We start from the raw sequence: 8,140 nt of genomic DNA, 5'->3' as shown, positions 1-8,140 counted from the left end.
AGGAAACAAAAACACTAACTCAAAAAAAAAAATTTGCACCTTTGTGTTCATAGCAGTGGTTATTTACAATAGCCAACATATAGAAACCACCTAAATAGTTATTGATGGATAAATGGATAAAGAAGTTGTGGCATGTATATACATGGAATATTATTCAGCCATAAAAAAAAAACAAGAAAATCCTACCATGTATGACACAATGGATGGTTTTTGAAGGCATTATGCTAAGTGAAATAAGTCAGACCAAAAAAGACAAATACTGTAGGATCTCACCTGTGGAATCTTAAAAAAAAATAAAATAAAATCATAGAAAAATAAATCAAATTGTGATTACTAAAGGTAGGGACTTGGGGAGGAGGAACTGGAAGAAGGTAGTCAAAAGGTACAAACTTCTAGTTATAAGATAAATAATAAGTCCATAACATACAGGAGGACAATGGTTAACATTGTCATATGATACATATCAAAGTAGTTAGAGTAAATCTTAAGAATTCTCATAATAGGGAACTTTTTTTGCTTTCTCTTTTTGTTATACCTATGTGAGATAATAGATACTAACTAAAGTTAATGGTAATCATTTTACAAAATATGGAAACCAAACTATTTTACTGTATATCTTAAACTTGTACAGTGATGTATGCCAATTATATCTCAATAAAACTGATTTGAAGAAAAAGACCAGAAATAGGAAGACAAGGTAAATTTTAGTAATTCAAGACTCTGCTATTGATTGCTTGAACTAAGGTAATAACAGAATGCAAAGAATGAATGGAATAAAAAAAGCTCATTCTTCATGGGGAAAAATGGCTCTTGTCAACATATTTTCTTCCTTTCTTGCTCATTTGCTTCTTTTTTTCTTATTTCATTCCAATAATTGAGAACTTGCCATATACCAGGCATTGTGCTAAAACCCTTCACATCTTTTGATTTATACATTAATTTTAGGTGCTTATTTTTATGTCTACTGTTTAGATGAATAAACTAAATCTTTGAGAGAAGTGGAAGTGGTGAGCCCAAACCCCCTAGGACAAAGTCAGGATTCCATTCCAAATACATTCCACCCTGAAGCCTAAGCATACAACTGTTAAAAAGTTGTCAGATCTAACATGTGCAGTCAATCTTTGATTATCCCAATCTTCTGTTTTCCTTTATTTTCAAATCTTTGTTTAAATTTAAAAATAAAATATACACATTGAAAAAAAACAAAACAAAACATGGGTGGCTCCGTGGTTGAGCATCTACCTTTGGCTCAGGGCATGATCCCAGGTTCCTGGAATCCAGTCCTGCACCAGGCTCCCCAGGGAGCCTGCTTCTCCCTCCGCCTGTGCCTCTGCTTCTCTCCCTGTATCTCTCATAAATAAATTAATATCTCTTTAAAAAAAAAGCTCACAATGAAAAAAAATACTATAAAAGTTCATGAAGTACAAGACAAACATCCTGTTCACCACTCTGCCCCACCCCGTCTCCTCCCTGAAGACAACTGCTATACTGTAGCTTTCCATGTCTTGTTCAGTGGTGAAAGTAATTTTTTTTTCCCTTAAGAATTTACCCTGCTTTGATTTCATCTTGATATGTAGGTAGGGATCTTATATTCTCATTCCCCTTGGGGTGGGTTTGGGTGTGAGTAGATGAGGTGGGGGAGAGAAGAGGATACTCAAAAAATATGGCCTATGTAGTGGCATAAATATTCCTTCATTTTTTATAAGTTATTCTTTTATTTCTCATCAAATTCAAGAAATATAAAAAATAATCTTCCCTATACACTTCAATTCAGCAAATATGCATTGAGATCCTACAGTGGATTCATACACTGATGTTATAAACATTTATAAAACAAGGCACCAATCTTTTAAGATGTTCATAGTCTAGTAAGGAAGACAAACATGGGAACATGGGGGGAGGGGGGGCAAGGTGGTAGAGGAATAGGGGCCTCAACTTGCCTGGCCCCACCAGCTTACCTAGATGACTTTCAAACCATCCTGAAAATCTATGGATTCGACCTGAGATTTAAAGACAGAACAGCTGGAACGCTACAGAGAGAAGGGTTTTTGCTTCTACCAGGTAGGTAGGAAGGCGGGAAAAATAAAGAATCCAGTGGAGGAGGGGCGCCGAGAGGAGCCAGGCTAAGGCCTGTTGGTGAGAGCCTCAGGACAGGAGAGCCCGGCCCCGGAGAAGCAGGAAATTTTAAAAAATACCCACCGGATTATTCCCGGAGGGAAAGGCCTCAACAGGAAATTGGGCAGAACCGCAGGAGGGCAGCAGGGCCTCCAGGATCTCGGGGTCACTGACAGAGGAGGGTGCCGGGAGAGAGCGTCTCACACACCGCACCCGAGCGCAGTGAAGGGCTGGAGCGCCTGGCGGGGCCTCCGGAGAAGCCGGTGGGTCAGGCAGGGGCTCCGGGAAGAGGGGGCTGCGCCCTGATGCCTTTGGGAGCCCCGGCCCTGGGGGCGCGATTCCAGCAGTGCAGGCCCTGGATCCCAGGGCACCGCGGGACACAGCCCAGGATCCTGCGGTCCCCCAGGATGGGTGGAGGCCGGGGGGGGGGGGGGGGCGCAGGACAGCGAGTACTCTCCTGCCACCAGACACCCCCAAGCTGTGCAGATATCAGCGACCCCTTCCTGGGAGCATCTAGGCCAGTGCCCACTGGGAGCTGCAGTAGTTACTGCAGGAGCTGACTCCAGGGCTGGAGACCTGGCCACCGCCAGTGGGGTTGTTCCTCCTGGTGTCACCCTGTGCCTGGGAGTGGCGGGGCTGCCACGGAACAGGGGCCTCACCGGGTAAACAGCTCACCTGAGCCCAGCACCTGGCAGGGCAGCTCCCCCAGGTGCACACACCTGAGAATCAGCACAGCAGCCCCTCCCCCAGAAGACCAGCTGGAAGGACAGGGGGAAGAGCAAGTTCTTGACGGAGCAGCGCTGGAAAGCTCCAGGGGAAGTCGAGGGATTTCCAGTATATAGAACCAGAGGATACCTCTCCTATTTTTTTTTCTTCCTTTTTCCAGTACAACTCGTTTTTATATCAGACTGTTAATTTCCCATGTTTTTTTCTTTTCCCATCTTAACTACAATATTTTATCACCTCTTTAATTTTAAGATTCTTCCTTTTTGACTTTCATATTTCTACAATTACAGGTCTTATATTTTCCACTTCTAGATTCCCTTCAACATACTCAACTTAATTTTGGGAGATACACAAGATATTTTTTTGTTTTGTGTTTTTTGTTTTCTCTGCCTCATTTTGTTCTACAATGGCAGAAGTTAATACCTTCTAAAACACGACCAGCAGGCACTCAGAACCAAGTGGTATACTGTGCTGATTCATTCTGTGAGATTTCTCATTCCCATTCTGCCCTCCTCTTTTATCTCATTTATGTTTTGGTGGTCAATGCTGGGGTCCTCTACAAGTATTTCTGGTTTATATAAATTTGGGACTGAGCATCTTCTAACATACAAAACTTAATACTCAGAAACAAGAAAATGACCCACTAGAACCCCTCAGGTAAACTACATTCTCCCTCCACTACAACTTCGTCAACACCACCATATCCAAGTCCCCACCCTATTTTTTTCTTCTTTTTTTTTTTTTGTCTTTTTTCTTTACTATTTTTTTAAATCATCTTCTTTAGGATTTCTGGCCTTTGATTTTTATCTACTTTGTTTTAAAATTTGTTTTTCACTTTAGTGGTCCTTTTGTTTTATTTTGTTCTGAACTTTGTTTTCAATTTCTGGTCCCTGAACTTGGCAGAATCAACTAGGGTGAAATTTACTTAGGTCATGGTTGATATTCTTGACTCAGCCCACTCATACAGCCACTCAGCACTGGGCAAAATGACTAGAAAGAAGAACTCACCACAAAAGAAACAATCAGAAATAGTACTCTCTGCCACAGAGACACAGAATTTGAATTACAATTTGGTGTCAGAAAGCCAATTCAGAGGCACAATTATAAAGCTACTGGTGGCACTGGAAAAAAGCATAAAGGAATCAAGAGACTTCATGACTACAGAATTTAGATCTAATCAGGCTGAAATTAAAAATCAATCAAATGAAATGCAATCCAAACTGAAGGTCCTAATGATGAGGGTTAAAGAGGTAGAAGAAAGAGTGAGTGACATAGAAGACAAATTGATGGCAAGGAAGGAAGCTAAGGAAAAAAGAGAAAAACAGTTAAAACACCATGAGGAAAGGTTAAGCGAAGTAAATGACAGCATCAGAAAGAAAAAATCTACATATACTTGTGGATCCAGAGGGTACTGAGAGGGACAGAGGGACAGAAAGCATATTTGAACAAATCATAGCTGAGAACTTCCCTAATTTGGGGAGGGAAACAGGCATTCAGCTTCAGGAGTTAGCCGCCCCCCCAAAAAAAATCAACAAAAACCGTTTAACACCTCAACATTTAATAGTGAAACTTTCAAATTCCAAAGATAAAGAGAAAATCCTTAAAGCAGCAAGAGATAAGAGATCCCTAACTTATATGGGGATAAATATTAGGTTAACAGCAGACCTCTCCACAGAGACCCGGCAGGCCAGAAAGGGCTGGCAGGATATATTCAGGGTACTAAATGAGAAGAACATGCAGCCAAGATTACTTCATCCAGCAAGGCTCTCATTCAGAATAGAAGGAGAGATAAAGAGCTTCCAAGACAGGCAGAAACTGAAAGAATATGTGACCACCAAACCAGCTCTGCAAGAAATATTAAGGGGGACTCTGTAAAAGAAAGAGGATGCCCAAAGTAATAATCCACAAAACAGGGACTGAATCAGTATTACGATGACCCTACTTTAATATCTTTCAATAGTAACTCTGAACGTGAGTGGGCTAAATGATCCCATCAAAAGACACAGGGTTTCAGACTGCATAAAACAAGACCCATCTATTTGTTGTCTACAAGAGACTCATTTTAGACCTAAGGACACCTCCAGCCTGAAAATGAAAGGTTGGAGAAACATTTACCATTCAAATGGTCCTCAAAAGAAAGCAGGGGTAGCAATCCTCATATCAGATAAATTAAAGTTTACCCCAAAGACTGTAGTAAGAGATGAAGAGGGACACTATATCATACTTAAAGGATCTATCCAACAAGAGGACCTAAAAATCATGACTATTTATGCCCCTAATGTGGGAGCTGCCAAGGATATCAATCGATTAATAACCAAAGTTAAGACATACTTAAATAATACACTTATACCGGGAGACTTCAACACAGCACTTTCTGCAAATGACAGATCTTCTAAGCACACCATCTCCAAGGAAACAAGAGCTTTAAATGATACACTCGACCAAATGGATTTCACAGATATTTACAGAACTTTCCATCCAAATGCAACTGAATACACATTCTTCTCAAGTGCACATGGAACTTTCCCCAGAATAGACCACATACTGGGTCACAAATCAGGTCTCAACCAATACCAAAAGATTGGGATTGTCCCCTGCATATTTTCAGACAATAATGGTTTGAAACTAGAATGCAATTGCAAGAAGAAATTTGGAAGAACTCAAACACATGGAGGTTAAAGAGCATCCTGCTAAAAGATGAAAGGGTCAGCCAGGAAATTAGAGAAGGTTTAAAAAGATTTCTGGAAACTAATGAAAATGAACATACAACCATTCAAAATCTTTGGGATACAGCAAAAGAAGTCCCAAGAGGGAAATACATTGCAAAACAAGCATCCCTCAAAAAATTGGAAAAAACTCAAATACACATGCTAACCTTGCACCTAAAGGAACTGGAAAAAGAACAGCAAATAAAAACTACACCAAGCAGAAGAAGAGAGTTAATAAAGATTTGAGCAGAACTCAATGAAAGACTGTAAAACAGATCAACAAAACCAGGAGTTGGTTCTTTGAAAGATTAATAAGATAGATGAACCATTAGCCAGCCTTATTAAAAATGAAAGAGAAAAGACACTAATTAATAAAATCACAAATGAAAAAAGAGAGATCACCACCAATACCAAGGACATACAAACAATTTTAAGAACATATTATGAGCAGCTACACGCCAATAAATTAGGCAATCTAGAAGAAATGGATGCATTTCTGGAAAACCACAAACTACCAAAACTGGAACAGGAAGAAATAAAAAACCTGAACAGACCAATAACCAGAGAGGAAATTGAAGCAGTCATCAAAAACCTCCCAAGACACAAAAGTCCAGGGCCAGATGGCTTCCCAGGGAAATTCTATCAAATGTTTAAAGAAGAAACAATACCTATTTTTCTAAAGCTGTTCCAAAAGATAGAAAGGGACAGAATATTTCCAAACTCGTTTTATGAGGCCAGCATCACTTTAATTCCAAAACCAGACAAAGACCCCACCAAAAAGGAGAATTATAGACCAATATCCCTGATGAACACAGATGCAAAAATTCTCAACAAGATACTAGCCAATAGGATCCAACAATACATTAAGAAGATTATTCACCATGACCAAGTGGGATTTATCTCCTGGATGCAAGGCTGGTTCAACACTCATAAAGCAATCAATGTGATAGATCATATCAAGAAAAAGAAAAGCCTATATGATCCTCTCAATAGATGCAGAGAAAGCACTTGACAAAATAAGCATCCATTCCTGATCAAAACTCCTCAGAGTGTAGGGATAGAGGGAACATTCCTCAGCATTCTTAAAAGCCATCTACGAGAGCCCACAGCAAATATCATTCTCAATGAGGAAACACTGGGAGCCTTTCCCCTAAGATCAGGAACAGGACAAGGATGTCCATTCTCATCACTGCTATTCAACATAGTACTAGTAGCCCTAGCCTCAGCAATAAGGCAACAAAAGGAAATAAAAGGCATTCAAATTGGCAAAAAAGAAGTCAAACTCTCCCTCTTCACAGAGGATATGATACTGTACTTAGAAAATCCAAAAGACTCCACACCAAGATTGCTCGAACTCATACAGCAAGTTCAGCAGTGTGGTAGGATACAAAAATCTATGCCCAGAAATCAGTGGCATTTCTATACACTAACAATGAGACTGAAGAAAGAGAAATTAAGGAGTCAACCCATTTACAATTGCACCCAAAAGTATAAGATACCTAGGAATAACCCTAACCAAAGAGGTAAAAGATCTATACCCTAAGAACTACAGAACACTTCTGAAAGAAATGGAGGAAGACACAAAGAGATGGAAAGATATTCCATGCACATGGATTGGCAGAATTAATATTGTGAAAATGTCAATGCTACCCAGGGCAATTTACATGTTCTATGCAATCCCTATCAAAACACCATGGACTTTCTTCAGAGAGTCGGAACAAATCACCTTAAGATTTGTGTAGAATTAGAAAAGACCCTGGATAGCCAGGGGAATATTGAGAAAGAAAACCAGAGCCGGGGGCATCACAATGCCGGATTTCAAGTTGTACTATAAAGCTGTGATCATCAAGACAGTGTGGTATGGCACAAAAACAGACACATAGATCAATGGAACAGAGTAGAGAACCCAGAAATGAGCCCTCAACTCTATAGTCAACTAATATTCGACAAAGCAGGAAAGACTATCCACTGGAAAAAGGACAGTCTCTTCAATAAATGGTGCTGGGAAAATTGGACATCCACATGCAGAAGAATGAAACTAGACCACTCTCTTACACCATACACAAAGATAAACTAAAATGGTTGAAAGATCTAAATGTCAGACAAGAATCCATCGAAATCCTAGAGGTAATACCCTTTTTGAACTTGGCCCCAGCAACTTCTTGTAAGATACATCTATAAAGGCAAGGGAAACAGAAGCAAAATGAACTATTGAGACTTCATCAAGATAAAAAGCTTCTGCACAGCAAGAGAAACTGTCAACAAAACTAAAAGTCAACCTATAGAATGGGAGAAGATATTTGCAAATGACATATCAGATAAAGGGTTAGTATCCAAGATCTATAAAGAACTTATTAAACTCAAAGCAAAGAAACAAACAATCCAATCTGGAAATGAGCAAAAGACATGAACAGAAATTTCACTAAAGAAGACATAGACATGGCCAACAAGCACATGAGAAAATGTTCCTCATCACTTGCCATCAGGGAAATACAAATCAAAACCACAATGAGATACCACCTCCCACCAGTGAGAATGGGGAAAATTAACAAGATAGAAAGCAACAAATGGAGAGGATGTAGAGAAAGGGG

The sequence above is a fragment of the Canis aureus genome, chromosome 22 (assembly GCF_053574225.1).
Source record: "Canis aureus isolate CA01 chromosome 22, VMU_Caureus_v.1.0, whole genome shotgun sequence".
NCBI classification, from domain to species: Eukaryota; Metazoa; Chordata; class Mammalia; order Carnivora; family Canidae; genus Canis; species Canis aureus.
The sequence above is the reverse complement of the archived record's forward strand: the minus strand, read 5'-3'. Positions refer to the sequence as shown.